The sequence below is a fragment of the Pleurodeles waltl genome, chromosome 5, assembly GCF_031143425.1.
Source record: "Pleurodeles waltl isolate 20211129_DDA chromosome 5, aPleWal1.hap1.20221129, whole genome shotgun sequence".
Classification (NCBI taxonomy): domain Eukaryota; kingdom Metazoa; phylum Chordata; class Amphibia; order Caudata; family Salamandridae; genus Pleurodeles; species Pleurodeles waltl.
Genome location: NC_090444.1, coordinates 499844465 through 499861170, shown reverse-complemented (window position 1 = coordinate 499861170; position 16706 = coordinate 499844465).

The window sequence follows — 16706 nt, the reverse complement described above, 5'->3', positions numbered from 1 at the left end:
CATAGTGCCACCACGCTTTGCACACTAGTAGGTTTTGGCCTTACAGTCTAACAGGTAAAGTTTGGTTTGCTTGTGGTGACAGGTTCCTTGGTCATCAGCCACTCAGTGAAGTGGCCTTCACTGGGTCTTTGGTTCCTTGAGGTTACACTCTGGAGGGAGATCGTTGGCAATTTTCAAAGAGTGTAGGTCCTCTGGGGTTTGGTAGACTCCTCATCCCCTTAGCTGTGATTGTTGAGTCTTGGGTGCAGCATCTTTGTTGCTGGCCTCCTTTTGTCCATGGAATCTTCATTCTTGGTCTAGGGATGCCCACCAAATACTGTATTAGTGGGCATTTTAGAGGGAACCTACTAGTAACCAATGGGTCATCTACCTTAGGATGGCTACATCCAATAAGTGACCACTTCCTGTTGGCAGAGGTCACTTCTCTAGACTTGATTGGCTATCTTTCTTTCATGTAAGTTGAAGAGAAATGAAATGGAGGGGTCACCTCACATGCAACACCTTAGGGGTGGTGCAAGCCAGGACTGACCACTCCTCCTGTCCTTTGTCTAGTTTCCTGCCGTTGCTCCTACCAAAAGTGGGGGTTTACACGGGGACAGTCATCTGCTGCTAGCAGCAGGCCTGGGGGTCGAGTTTCAAGGATGGTAATCCCTTTGAAGCTCACTAGCAGGGCAGTGCACATTCTTGAGGAAGGGGGTGTTAGTACCGCCACACAGGAAGGGCTTTGTTCTGAATCCCAGAGAGCAGGATCTCTGACCCCAGGGATTCAGACTCTTCTCTGGCAGTAGCAGGCTTTTTGTGACCAACCAGCAACCATGCCAGGAGAGTTAGCTTTAGCAGGGGGCACCTCTAAGGTGAACCCTGGGTATATTTGCCAATAAGTCAAATGGTGGTACCAGCTTGGATTTATCATTCTGAGTTGTTTGATACCAAACACCCCAGGGTTCCGAGAGACCATCATGTAGCTGTGAAACTCGTATTGACAGTGTCCAGCAAATGCACTTAAAATGCCTGACCTGGTCACTCACAGTGTCGCAGGTTTGGAAAGGACACAGGATCATATTGTTCAAGCAGCTATGCCCTCCCATTTAGTGTAGTGCACACTGCCTTAGGGCTGGAAGGTCTGCCAGAAGGGTGTCTTATCTAGTGCAGTTGGTAGTGGACAGAGCACACAGGCAGTGTGCCATGTCAGTTTGTTTTTGGGGCTGCACCAGGGCAATCAGCCTGCAATGGCAGTGCTGAGTGCATCTGAATGCATGGCCCTAGAGGGTAGCACAATCAGTGCTACTGTCCTCAGGGGGCTTACTCTTAGTACACCATGCCCTGGGTAACTAATTACCATTTAATAGGGACTTATAGTGGCAGCTAAAGGTGTCTCCAATTGTGCCAATGCATCACAACACTTTTGGGGAAAGAGACCTGGCCCTTGGAACCTGGTTAGCAGGGGCCCTGGGCACTAACAACCTTTTAGGATACATCATTTTCCAGGTTTAGTAGGATAGCCTGATTTGTGGTGGGTACATAAGGTACTTTCACCTTATACCAGGTCCAGTTATCTCTTATTAGTGAAATTTAGGCAGTGTCTAGAAGCCAGGCTCTCTGGGGGTACTCTAGCTGAGCAGCCGAGGCTTATCTAGGAGACATGCAAAGCTCATGTAATTCCACTATAGTTACACAGTACTCACACACATGAAAGAAAATACTCAGTGTTACAAAAATAAAGGTACGTTATTAAAGTGACACAAATGCCAAAAATACCATAGAGACTATACTCCCTTAGGAGGTAAGTAATACACAAACTATATAGAGTGGTATGCAGAAATAGCTGTAAAAACAGTTAGAAAACAGTGCAAACAGTGAGACTCACAATAGTTAGAAATGGGCCTATGGGGAACACAAACCATATACTGAGAAAGTGGAATACAAATGTCGGTTTCCCACCTAGGTAAGTGTAGTGTGTAGAGAGGTGCTGGGAGTCGTAGAAAACACCAAAGGTAAGTAACAGAACCCACCCCAGAGTCTAGGAAAGCAGGAGTAATTTGAAGTAACTTTATTAGAACATACAAGAACACCAGGAAGAATATTATGCAAGAAACAGAAAAGACTGCAAGACACCAACGATGGATTCATGGACATGAAGACCTGTGGAAGAAGGGGACCAAGTGCAAGAAGCACAGAAGAGTCCAGGGAGTACAGGAGCCCCTGCTAACCCAGATGAAGGTGCAAAGGAAAAAACACCAGTGAAGAATAACTGTCAGTACTGCACCCAAGAAGACGGATGCGGGTTCCTGGTTGTTGCAGATGATGTCCCACACCGGATGGATGATTGCAGTCTGGTTTGCATTGCTGGATTCCGCCAACATGACTTGGCACATGCAGAGCTCACGGTTAGCGGAAAATGACGCTGCCCGGTACCAGGAGGGTCCTGGTGGATTCTACACAGGAGGGGAGACAGAGGGGTCTCTCAGCAACTCAGAGAGTCCTCAGAAGACCACACAGCATGCACAGGAGTCCCACAGCACAGGGACAAAGAAGGTGCAAATGGAGGCTTATGCAGCACTACAACAAAGGATCCCAACCCGCCGGAAAACACCACAGGAATCTGTGCATCACAGTTGGGAGTGCTAGTGGCTGGAGCTGCACGGTGCACAATGAAATTCATGGAAATATGCCAATAAACCTTGGCAACTGCAAAAAACATGGTGCACAGGAGTACTGTCTTGCATGGGGAAGCAAGCTCTTACCTCCACTAAAGTTGGAAGTCAGGACCATCAGGACCACTTCAGTCAACCACCCGTAATGCAGGATTCATGCAGCTCGTCAGGAGAGGGGAGCCACGCGCCTGGTCGTCGATGCAGAGAGGTGCCTGCTGAAGCAGGGGAGTGACTCCTTCACTCCAAGGGAGATTCTTTCATTTTTCTTGTGCAGACTGAAAACATGCTATCCTCTGAGAATGACGACTGGGAAACTGTTGCTGTTTCTGGCAGGAGCTGAAGGTATAATGTTGCAGAAGTTGTCTTTGATTCTTTGCTGCATTTTGTAGCATTCCTGGAGAGTCCAGATGCAGTGTCATTGGTAAGAAGGTGAAGTAAAGGATGCAGAGGATTCCCGGTTGCAATCCGAATCTGAAGAACCACCCAAGAGAGAGACCCTATATAGCCCTGAAAGGGGGATTGGTCAGCTAAACAGGTAAGCACCTATCAGAGGAGGGCTCTGATGCCACCTGCTGGCACTGGCCACTCAGATGTCTCCAGAGTTCCCTGCCAACTTGGAATACAAGATGGCAAAACCAGAGACCCTCTGGAGGAGCTCTGAACACCACCCCTGGAGTGGTGATGGACAGAGAAGTGGTCACTCCCTTTTCCTTTGTCCAGTTTTGCACCTGAGCAGGGACTGGGGGTCCCTGAACCAGTGTAGACTTGTTTATGAAAAAGAGGGTACAATCTGTGCTCTTCAAAGCATTTCCAGAGGTATGGGGGGCTACCCTTCCACAGCCTGTAACATCTATTTCCAAAGGGAGAGGGTGTAACAGCCCTCTCCCAAAGGAAATCCTTTGTTCTTATTTCCTGGGACTTGCGCTGCTCAAGCAACAGGAGGTCAGAAGCATATCTGAGCTGTTGAAGCAGCTGCAGCTGCCTGGAAAACCTCAAAAGGCTGGAATGGCAATGCTGGGGGTCCTCTCAGGAGCCCCCAGAATGTATGGACTCCTACATGCCTTCAAAAGTATTGGAGTGTGATTCCAACAGGTTTGATACCAAACAAGCCTATGTTCGGACTTACCATTATGCAGCTGGACATAGGTAGTGACCAATGTCCAGTACACACGTAAAATGGTGTCTCGCACTCACAAAGTCTGGGAAAATGGTCCTGGAGGTCATGGGGGCACCTCTGCTAGTGCAGGAGTGCCCTCACACACAGGTATATGCACCCTGCCTGCAGGGCCTACTATAGGGGTGACTTATAAGTGACCTGGTGCAGTGTAAATGACGGTGAAAGAGTGCATGCTCCTTTTCACACAGGCTGCAAAGGCAGTCCTGTAGAAGCCTTTGCATGGGCTCCCTATAGGTGGCAAAAGAAATGCTGCAGCCCATAGGGATACCCTGGAGCCCCAATGCCCTGGGTACCTCAGTACCATATACTAGGGACTTATAAGGGGGCACCAGTATACCAATGTTGGGTGAAATACTGGGTTATCAGTATGCAGTAACAAAATTTAGAGGAGAGAGAGCATAATCACTGGGGTCCTGGTTAGCAGGATCCCAGTGAACACAGTCAAGCACACTGACATCAGGCAGAAAATGGGGGTAACCATGGCAAGAAGAGGGTACTTTCCTACACAACCCTGCTCCCAAACAATAAGGCTAACCTTTCCCAGATAAGCCTTCGTTATCTAAGTGGAAATATCTGGCGAGTCCATCTGCATTGGAGTGGTTACTCCCAGGTCTATGTTCCACTGTAAAGTCCATCGCCTGTAGGGAAATGGACCACCTGAACAACTTAGGGTTTTCTCCTTTCATTTGCTTTAGCCATAAGAGAGGTTTGTGGTCTGTCTGAACAATTAAGTGAGTCCCATACAGGTATGATCTCAACTTCTTCAAGGCCCAGACCACAGCAAAGGCCTCCCTCTCTATGGCTGACCAACGCTTTTCTCTAAGGGTCAACCTTCTTTTGATAAAAGCCACAGGTTGATCCTGGTCCTCTGTTTTCAGTTGTGATAAAACTGCCCCATCCCATACCTCTGAAGCATACCTTTTTAGTCTTCTTCTTTTGATGTGAGGTCATTCAGAGGGGCAACAATGGAGCCATAGTTCTTAACAAACCTCCTGTAATACCCTGTGAGACCAAGAAAGGCTCTGACCTGGATCTGTGTTGTAGAAGGAGCCCAGTCTAAAATAGTCTGGATCTTCCCCTGTAGTGGTTCAATCTGTTCTCCACGTACTAGGTGTCCCAGATAAACCACCTTCCCCTGCCCAATATGGCACTTTGAGGCCTTGATAGTGAGGCCTGCTTTCTGTAGAGATTCCAAAAGTTCCATAGGTGGACCAGGTGGTCATCCCAAGTGGAGCTGAAGACAGTAAAATCATCAAGATATGCTGCTCTAAAAGCTTCCATACTTTGGAGGACTTTGTTCACCAACCTCTGAAAAGTGGCAGTGCATTCTTCAAACCAAAGGGAATAACAGTAAACTGATAATGAACTACAATGGTAGAGAAAGCCATCTTAGGTTTAGCATTTTCTGATAATTTGATCTGCCAATACCCTCCAGTCAAATCAAAAGTACTTAGATACTTGGCTGGTGCCAGTGTATCTATCAGCTCATCTGCCCTAGGTATAGGGTGAGCATCAGTCTTTGTGACTGTGTTGAGCCCTCTGTAAATCTACACAGAACCTCATCTCCTTTTTCCCATTCTGAGAGTGAGGTTTGAATACAAGCACCACTTGGATGGCCCAGGGGCTATCAGAGTGTTCAATTACTCCTATGTTAAGCATTTTCTGAACCTCAGATTTAATGCAATGTCTGATATGGTCAGGCTGCTTGAAAATCTTACTTTTGACAGGTAAACTCTCTCCAGTATCAATGGTGTGCTCACACCATGTAGTTTGAGCATGTGTCAGCGAAAATAACTTCGAAAATTGACCTAAGAGGTTCCTGCAGTCGTCCTTCTGAGGCTCAGTAAGGCAGTCTGCAAGGATAACTTCTTCCACTGAGCCATCAGCTGCAATGTAGGAGAAGAGATCAGGGAGACAGTCACTGTCATCTTCCTGTCCCTCATCAGTGGCCATGAGCAGGGTTAAGTCTGCCCTGTCATAGAAGGGTTTTAGGCGGTTCACATGAAGTACTCTAAGAGGACCTCTAGGAGTGCCCAGGTGTGAGAAAGTAGCCTCTTTCTAGCCTTGTTTCCCCCACTTCTGGCCTGTTTGTGAGTGTATGTCAGGGTGTTTTCACTGTCTCACTGGGATCCTGCTAGCCAGGGCCCAGTGCTCATAGTGAAAACCCTATGTTTTCAGTATGTTTGTTATGTGTCACTGGGACCCTGCTAGCCAGGACCCCAGTGCTCATAAGTTTGTGACCTATATGTATGTGTTCCCTGTGTGATGCCTAACTGTCTCACTGAGGCTCTGCTAACCAGAACATCAGTGGTTATGCTCTCTCTGTCCAAATTGTCACTAACAGGCTAGTGACCAATTTCACCAATTCACATTGGCATACTGGAACACCCTGATAATTCCCTAGTATATGGTACTAAGGTACCCAGAGTATTGGGGTTCCAGGAGATTCCTATGGGCTGCAGCATTTCTTTTGCCACCCATAGGGAGCTCTGACAATTCTTACACAGGCCTGCCACTGCAGCCTGAGTGAAATAACATCCATGTTATATCACAGCCATTTACCACTGCACTTAAGTAGCTTATAAGTTACCTATATGTCTAACCTTTACCTGGTAAAGGTTGGGTGCTAAGTTACTCAGTGTGTGGGCACCCTGGCACTAGCCAAGGTGCCCCCACATCGTTCAGGGCAAATTCCCCGGACTTTGTGAGTGCGGGGACACCATTACACGCTGCACTGGACATAGGTCACTACCTATGTACAGCGTCACAATGGTAACTCCGAACATGGCCATGTAACATGTCTAAGATCATGGAATTGTCTCCCCAATGCCATTCTGGCATTGGGGAGACAATTCCATGATCCCCCGAGTCTCTAGCACAGACCCGGGTACTGCCAAACTGCCTTTCCCGGGGTTTCACTGCAGCTGCTGCTGCTGCCAACCCCTCAGACAGGTTTCTGCCCTCCTGGGGTCCAGCCAGGCTTTGCCCAGGAAGGTAGAACAAAGGACTTCCTCAGAGAGAGGGTGTTACACCCTCTCCCTTTGGAAAAAGGTGTTAGGGCTGGGGAGGAGTAGCCTCCCCCAGCCTCTGGAAATGCTTTGATGGGCACAGATGGTGCCCATCTCTGCATAAGCCAGTCTACACCGGTTCAGGGATCCCCCAGCCCTGCTCTGGCGCGAAACTGGACAAAGGAAAGGGGAGTGACCACTCCCCTGACCTGCACCTCCCAGGGGAGGTGCCCAGAGCTCCTCCAGTGTGCTCCAGACCTCGGCCATCTTGGAAACAGAGGTGCTGCTGGTACACTGGACTGCTCTGAGTGGCCAGTGCCAGCAGGTGACATCAGAGACTCCTTCTGATAGGCTCTTACCTGTGTTGCTAGCCTATCCTCCTTCCTTGGTAGCCAAACCTCCTTTTCTGGCTATTTAGGGTCTCTGCTTTGGGGAATTCTTTAGATAACGAAGGCAAGAGCTCATCAGAGTTCCCCTGCATCTCTCTCTTCACCTTCTGCCACGGATTCGACCGCTGACTGCTCAGGAAGCCTGCAAAACTGCAACAAAGTAGCAAAGACGACTACTGCAACCTTTTATTGCTGATCCTGCCGCCTTCTCGACTGTTTTCCTGGTGGTGCATGCTGTGGGGGTAGTCTGCCTCCTCTCTGCACTAGAAGCTCCGAAGAAATCTCCTGTGGGACGACGGAATCCTCCCCCTGCAACCGCAGGCACCAAAAGAACTGCATCACCGGTCCTCTGGGTCCCCTCTCAGCACGACGAGCGTGGTCCCTGGAATTCAGCAACTCTGTCCAAGTGACTCCCACAGTCCAGTGACTCTTCGGTCTAAGTTTGGTGGAGGTAAGTCCTTGCCTCCCCACGCTAGACTGCATTGCTGGGCACCGCATGATTTGCAGCTGCTCCGGCTCCTGTGCACTCTTCTAGGATTTCCTTTGTGCACAGCCAAGCCTGGGCCCCCGACACTCTAACCTGCAGTGTTAAACCTCCTGAATTGTCCTCCGGCGTCGTGGGATCTCCTTTTGTGACTTCGGGTGAGCTCCGGTTCACTCCTCTTTGTAGTGCCTGTTTTGGCACTTTTGCGGGTGCTGCCTGCTTTTGTGAGGGCTCCCTATCTTGCTGGGTGCCCCCTCTGTCTCCTCACGCAATTGGCGACATCCTGGTCCCTCCTGAGCCACAGCAGCATCCAAAAACCCTAACTGCGACCCTTGCAGCTAGCAAGGCTTGTTTGTGGTCTTTCTGCATGGGAACACCTCTGCAAGCTTCTTCACAACGTGGGACATCCATGCTCCAAAGGGGAAGTTCCTAGTCCTCTTCGTTCTTGCAGAATCCACAGCTTCTACCATCCGGTGGCAGCTTCTTTGCATCCTCAGCTGGCATTTCCTGGGCATCTGCCCAATCTTGACTTTGTCGCGACACTTGGCTTGGTCCTCTTGTTCCACAGGTACTCTCGTCCGGAAATCCACCTTTGTTGCATTGCTGGTGTTGGTCTTCCTTGCAGAATTCCCCTATCACGACTTCTGTGCTCTTTGGGGAACTTAGGTGCACTTTACAACTACTTTTCAGGGTCTTTGGGTGGGCTATTTTTCTAACCCTCACTGTTTTCTTACAGTCCCAACGACCCTCTACAAGCTCACATAGGTTTGGGGTCCATTCGTGGTTCGCATTCCACTTTTGGAGTATATGGTTTGTGTTGCCCCTATACCTATGTGCTCTCATTGCAATCTAATGTGACTGTACATTACTTGCATTACTTCCTTTTGCTATTACTGCATATTCTTGGTATTGTATACATATATCTTGTGTATATTTGCTATCCTCATACTGAGGGTACTCACTGAGATACTTTTGGCATATTGTCATAAAAATAAAGTACCTTTATTTTTAGTATATCTGTGTATTGTGTTTTCTTATGATATTGTGCAAATGACACCAGTGGTATAGTGGGAGCTTTGCATGCCTCCTAGTTCAGCCTAAGCTTCTCTGCTAAGCTACCCTTTTCTATCAGCCTAAGCTGCTAGAACACCTCTTCTACACTAATAAGGGATACCTGGAGCAGAGTGTAAGTACCCCTTGGTACCCACTACAAACCAGGCCAGCCTCCTACACTAGGTCAACTAAATAAGTGACCTCACCCTTCTTTTACACTATGATGTGTGGTCTACTCCGTTTGTCTTGGAGTTAGAATAGTTAGAAATGGGCCTAGGGGGAACACAAACCATATACTAAGAAAGTGGAATACGAATGTCGGTTTCCCACCTAGGCAAGTGTAGTGTGTAGAGAGGTGCTGGGAGTCATAGAAAACACCAAAGGTAAGTAAAAGAACCCACTCCAGAGCCCAGGAAGGCAGAAGTAAATCCCAGTAACTTTCTTTGAACGCACAAGAACACGAGAAAGAAGATTATGCAAGAACCAGAAAAGACACCACCAATGGATTCCTGGACCTGAAGACCTGTCCAAGAAGGGGGCCAAGTCGAAGAAGCACCTAAGAGTCCAGAGAGAACAGAAGCCTCTGCTAACCCGGAAAAAGGTGCATAAAAGAACCACCGGTGAAGAACAACAGTCAGCAATGCACCCAAGAAGATGGATGCGAGGGGAAACACCTGGAACAACGACTCCTAAACCACAAAGTTGTGGAAAATGAAAGCGAAACAATGGTTCCGTTTTCTAGGACTTCCTGGTTTTCGTGCCTTAACCACGCATGTGTGAACCACGTACATGCGTGGTTAAGGCACAGAAGAAGGGAGTCGATGTGGTGAAGGAAGTTGAGCTGGGACTGGGGCTGTTTTTTTAGGGGTGGGGTGGGGGCTCGGTGATTAGGGTTTAGGCAGGTAGGAGGTCAGGGTTAAAGTTTTAGGGGTGGTTTGGGGGATTGGGGTGCTTTAGGTTTTAGGGGCGGGGTGGGGACTCAGGGTTTTTTAGTTTTTGGGGTTGGGGTTGGGGTGGGGGGCTTAGGGTGATTAGGGTTTGGGGGAGGGGGGTCAGGGTTTAGGTTTAAGGGATGGGTTGGGGGGCTATTGTGCACTACATATAGGTCAATACCTATATGTAGCTTCACAATGGTAACCCCGAATATGGCCAAGTAAGGTGTCTAAGATCATAGAATTGTCCCCCATTCCAAATCTTGTATTGAGGAGCCAATTCCATGCCTGTTGGGGCCTCCACCATGGATTCCCAGTACTGCCAAACCATTTCTCTGAGGTTGGCACTGCAGCTACAGCTGCTGCCACCTCACAGACAGGGGTCTGTCCTCCTGGGGTCTGAGCAGCTCAGTCCCAGGAAGGCAGAACAAAGCATTTTCTTTGGGAGGAGGGTGTTACAGCCTCTCCCTTTGGAAATAGATGTTACGGGCTGGAGAGGGGTAGCCTCCCCCAGCCTCTGGAAATGCTTTGAAGGGCACAAATGGTGCCCTCCTTGCATAACCCATCTTCACCGGATCAGGCATCCCCAGTCCCTGCTCTGGTGTGAAACTGGACAAAGGAAAGGGGAGTGACCACTCCCCTGTCCATCACCACCCCAGGGGTGGTGCCCAGAGCTCCTCCAGTGTGTCTCAGACTTCAGCCATCTTGTTTTGCAAGGTGTGGGGATACTCTGGAGGCCTCTGAGTGGCCAGTGTCAGCAGGTGGTCTCCTGATTGGTCCATACCTGATAAGGTAGCCAATCTTCCTCTCAGGGCTATTTAGGGTCTCTCCTGTGGGCTTCTGTTCGGATTCTCCTTGCAAGTTTACTGCAGGAATCCTCTGCAACTACTACTTCATCCTCTGACCTCGGATCGACTGCAGACTGCTCCAGGAACCGCTGCAACAGCAACAATGTATCCAGAAGGGCTACTTTTCCTCTGCAACTTCACCTCCAGCCAGCAACTGCAAAAGTTTCTACAGTGTGCACGCTCTGGGGACTCCCTGTCTTCACCCTGCACCAGAAGGACCAAAGAAATCTCCCATCGAGTGACAGAGTCACTTCCCTGCTCTTGCAGGCACCTTCTAAGTCAATGACCAGTGACGAGCGTGCTCCTTGGAACACAGGTGGTGGACCCCTTCGACACAGACTGTCCTAAGGTCCTGCTGTCCTAATTTGGAGGAGGTAAGAGCTTCCCTTCCCCTTTTGCAACAGTACCCCTGTGCACTGCGTCATCTTCACCTCCTGAGGCCTCTGTGCACTATTTGCAAGAATCCTTCATGCACAGCATGGCCCAGGTCCCTAGCACTCTATCCTGCGATGCTCAACTCGCTGAGTTGTCCTCCGGCGGCGTGGGACCTTCTTTTGTAGTGCTGCAACAACTGCAATTTGCACCTTCTTTGTCCCCGTGTCCTGGGACCTCTGTGGGTGCTGCCTGGTCATCTGTTGGTTCCCTCCAGTCTTTGGAGCCCCCTCTGCCTCCTCAGTCTGAGATGAGGCCTCCAAGTCCCTCCTGTGTCCAGGCAGTGCCACTTTGATGCAAAACACGACTTTGCTTGAACCAAGGCTGATTAGAAGAATCCAGCAACAAAACTCGTCTGCATCTCTTCTTGGGATATCCAGTGCATCATGCAGGAACCCACAGCCATCTTCTTTTGGTGCATTTCTGCTGTCAGTGGAACTGTGTTGCTGGGCTGGAAAGAGCCCGATGCACATGTGCTTGCCTGGCCCAAGACGGCTGGCCAAACACACATGTGCTTTGAGGGGGAATGCTGAGTGCTCCCCTCATACTCGTCATCCCGTGGCCTGTCCCTCTAGAAGAAAATGATAATAAACTAAGCTTATTATGGATTTCTTTTTGAGTTTTTGCAGCTGCCACTGCTGGCAGGGGAGGGGTGATGCTCCTCCGCCCTTATGGAGGAGCCGGCCTTGGCAGTGCATATCGAAAGCTGTGCCAATCACTAATTTCCGGAATACTATTTGAAAAGTCAAGTGATTCTTTTAGACATTGATAGTCTAATATTGCAGAATTAAATGCACGGTATGTATTAAGGAAAGCCAGCACCTTTGAAAACTTTTCTTTGCTCCATAGAGAAAACATTACTCTCAATGAAGAAACCCCTTACTCCACACGAAGAACTTTTAGAGTATTCTGTTCCCTTTCCTATCCTGAAGAGATTCACTCCGGCCCTTGACTGATGTAATTCTCCTACCATTTCCATGACAGGAAAGGGTAGAAAAGAAGTTTGTAAATGTTCACAAACGGATGAACTTGTGGTGTTCACAAACTCACAAGGCTACCACAGCATGCATTTTCCACTTCTCACTCTTTCCATTTGAATCATGTCTATGTAATTGTATGCAGTTCTCTTGTTGAATTATTGAGGAGTAAATGCATGTGTGCCTTCTACATGTTTACCTGCATACCTAATATTTGCAAATCCATCCATTGACAGCCTTAAGCCCATGTTTACTTAAAAAATTCCCTTTGTGAAAAGTGCTCCAAAATATATAATTTTGCAAGTTGGAATGGAGCAGTGAATATGAGATTTTACCTATAACAATGAACTTCTGAAGAAACTAATTGAAATACTGAGGTAGATAATATACTTTTTTGTGTTGTATTTGTTCAATAAAAATATAAACTAAGTCATGAAAATATTTAAATCGATTGTTTTCAGTTATGGGACTTGTTAGGGGAATGAGTGGGCAGACTCTTACAGACATATGTAATAGTTGGTATGAAAGTTTTATAATAGGTTAGTAGTATTTTGTATTTGATATGTTTAGATAGGAACTATGTATTAACTTAATCCATTATTGTAATTTTTTATAATTAATTTACAAATACATTTCCAAGGTGTTGGGATATATTAGGGGTTTCATTGAAAATATGTATTATTTAGCTTTATTTGTTTAGATTTGAAATGTTATTCAACTTATTAAATTGCCTTATTTAAAAAAAAAAGTATTTTGGTTGACTACTGTGCATTGCATTTCTAAATAAGTTATCTATGTATTAAGAAATCTTTTGATATTTTTAATAAAATATTTGTTTTCAGTATACTTGTTTATTTCATGTAGCTTTACAAAAGTTACCTGTTGTATTGGAATTTATTAATTTGAAAATAAGTGATTCATATGTAAATAGCGATTTATTACAAACATAACATTCTTGTTTCATTATTAGTAGAAATATTAGTTTCAATTTCTCTGGACAAATCATTTTAGTTAAAACAATTAACAAATATATTTTAAAAGCTAACAAATGTAATAAAAATTCAAATATAAAGTAATTAACATATATTAATGCTAAATATTAACATTTTTAATACATATTATACGATTTCAAATGTTTACAATATTTATCTACCCATCCCGTTTTGGAGTTTAAATGTTAAAAATAATGTTTTACAAGTATTTTTAAAACATAGGCCCTCATTACAACCCTGGCGGTCGGTGTTAAAGCGGCGGTAATACCGCCAACAGTCCAGCGTAAAAAAAAATGGGATTACTACCGTGGCGGTAACCGCCAACATAGACAGCCACTTTAACACTCCGACCACCACTGCGGTACAAACAAACAGCGCGGTGGACACCACCAACAGACAGGCGGGAGACAATGTACGGTCCACCCTATCACAACACGCCTATCAGCCACCTCTTCCGGGGCGAACCAACGCGAATAAAAACACAGCGGAAACAGTACACAGAAGGGAAAACACTCACCTCTCCACAACCCACGAGGAACCAGGACGCCATAGAGCCCGAATTGCAGATACTGCCGGCAATGGTCTTCCTGCACCTCTATCTGGAGCTCCAACGATGGCGGCGACGACCATGGTGAGTACTGCACCTACAACACAGGGGAGGGGGAGGGAAAAGAGAGTGATACACAGACGCAACACGCAACACCCCCACCCCCACCCTCACCCACAACACCATACAGACAAATACATGCTGCAACATTACAAATACTCCCCCTCACCCCCTGGAAGAATGCAAGGACAACAGGAAATGATTGTAATGATTGTAATCAATAAAAATCCATTAGTCAAAAGTCAAAATCCAGTATATACAATTATGTACACCAACTGCACAAGTCCGGATAGTGCACCAATCATTGTCCGTGGACCACTGGGCCTAAAATGCATGGGCGAGGTCCACACATGATACCTGACTCCAAACGGAGAGAACACTGGAGGGGCATCACATAGAAAATATACAGGCACCTCAGGGGGAGGGGGGGAACCACAGCCTGATGAACGCACAACGCCACTGCTCCACGAGGGGGCTCCATGCCGACTGCTTTATCCTGGGGAGTGCAAAGCCACAGTCTCTCAAGTCTTTTCAGTGGGTGGGTTGCCCACTGCTTTATCCTGGGGAGTGCAATGCCACAGTCTCTCAAGTCTTTTCAGTGGGAGGTATGCCCACTGCTTTATCCTGGGGTGTGCAAAGCCACAGTCTCTCAAGTCTCTCCAGTGGGTGGTTTGCCCACTGCTTTATCCTGGGGAGTGCAAAGCCACAGTCTCTCAAGTGGATAACAGTCTCCACTGGTTCTGGAGGGGGCTTGGTGCCCAGAGTGCTTCATCCTGCCAAGGACTGAGGTAGTAGATGCCTTTCTCCACTGGTTCTGGAGCGGGCTTGGAGCCCAGAGTGCTTCACCCTGCCAAGGACTGAGGTAGTGGATGTGATACTCCACTGGTTCTGGAGGGGGCTTGGTGCACAGAGTGCTTCATCCTGCCAAGGACTGAGGTAGTGAATGCCTTTCTCCACTGGTTCTGGAGGGGGCTTAGTGCCCAGAGTGCTTCATCCTGCCAAGGACTGAGGTAGTGGATGTGATACTCCACTGGTTCTGGAGGGGGCTTGGTGCCCAGAGTGCTCCATGTGCAGTTTGGCCGGAACAATACACTCACCTGGGTGCGTGTGCCACGAGATTGCCAAGGTACAGGTAGCATGATACACCATAGAGGCAGAGACATACCCCCACACTGCTGCGGCTTCGAATTCCATATGCAGGTGACAACTGTGATGACAGCGATGCTTCATGGAAGCTGCCCAGGGTCCTGGAACTCACCTCCAGCCTCGGACGACTGACCACTGGGGATGGTAGCCATGTCTGCGGCAGTGCCACTGTCTGAGGATGTTGCGGGCCGCTGGTGGTGCTTGCGGCGTCGTTAGTCGCAGCGGTGTCAGTTGCGGTGGTGCTTGCGGCGGTGTCAGTCGCGGTGGTGCTGGCTGCGGGGTCTGTGGCGGTGGTGCTGGAGGCGGTGTCTGTGGTGGCGGTGCTGGCTGCGGGGTCTGTGGTGGCTGTGCTGGCTGCGGGGTCTGTGGCGGCAGTGCTGGCGGTGGGGTCTGTGGCGGTGCAGGTGGTGGTGCAGGTGGCGGTGCAGGTTGCGGTGTTCTCCGCCGTACAGGTTAGCGTCGACATGGACAGAAGGTGTGACACTGGTCCCTCAGTCGGTGCCACCATGCCGTCTCCTGAACTACCCTTCAGTTTTTGGCCCTTCCCCACCTTTGATGGTGGAGCAGCTGTCTTGCCACTATTCCCTTTCGTTTTCCCTGACCCCTTCGTGGCAGGTGTTTTCAGCTTCTCCCTCCGGGATGTGGGCACCTTTTTCACCTTGGCAGATGGCGATATGTCCTTGCCCTCGCTCCGTGGCACACTGGCAGCCCTGATGGTTGGTGCACTCCATGACCCCACAGTTGCTGGCACCACTGTGCCTGGGGATGTGGTGGCTGAGGTGCTGGGCTGGGACCTGGAAAGCCTGGCCCTAGGGGAAGGACGGGGGAGGTGTAGGGATGAGGTCAATGTTAGCCAGGAAAAGTTTTTTAGACACACCGGGACGGTAGATGGAAGGGGTTTGGGAGTGGAGGAAGAGGTAGTGGTTGTAGGAGGTGTACGTCTGCTGAATTTGGGTGAAGGTGCATGGGCTGGAGGCTGTTGTGAGGTGGATGGCTTTTGGGTGGGTGTGTGCTTGCGTTTGTGTACTTTGGGAGGAGGGCTCACAGACACACTGGGAGAGGACAATTGGGATGTGTGAATGGTGGTGGGGGTAGTGAGAGCACGTGAGCGGTGTGTGGTGATGGGCATGCTGGTGAGGGAGGTATTGGCTGAGGATGTGGTGCATGCAGGTGTGAGTGGAGAAAAGACTGGGAGGGAGGAGGAAGATGAGGAGGAGGGGGACACAGTGGAGGCAGTGGATGGTGGTATGTGTGCACGGGTATGATGCTTGTGTGAGTGCCTGTGGGATGTGTGGTGCTTATGTTTGCCTGAGCCACTTTTGTGTGTTGATGTGTGTGCATGCTGGTCTGATGGTGTGCTTGGGAAAGGCTAAGGTACAGGGGATTGGGTCTGGGTGGATTAAGTTGGAGGGGGGAGGCTGGACACAGGGACAATGGCTGCCATCAGTGCTGAGGCCAGAGCCTGAAATGCTCTCTGTTGGGCTGCCTGGCCAGAATGAATGCCCTCCAGGTATGCATTTGTTTGTTGGAAATGTCTCTCAACACCCTGGATGGCATTCAGAATGTTAGACTGCCCAACAGTGAGGGATCTCAGGAGGTCAATAGCCTCCTCACTGAGGGCAGCAGGGCTGACTGGGGCAGGGCCTGAGGTGCCTGGGGCGAAGGAGAGGCCCACCCTCCTGGGTGAGCGGGTACAGGACGCATGATGAGGGGCTGCTGGGAGGGGGGTGGCTGTGCCTATAGATATGGGGGGCACAGATGGGCCCGCCACCGCAAGGGAGCTCCCATCAGAGGAGGAGTTGCTGTCACTGCTGTCTGCTCCTGTCCCCGCCGTGGAGCTCCCCTCGCCCTCCCTCCCACTGGTGGCTTCAGACTCTGTTGTTTCGCCCTCCTGGGCCAAGTGGGATGCAGCTCCCCCCTGCTCCGGTGCCAATGCTCCACCGCCTGATGATGCTAATGCACACAAGTACAAGGAGAGCAACAAAAGGGGGAGGAGACAGGATAAAG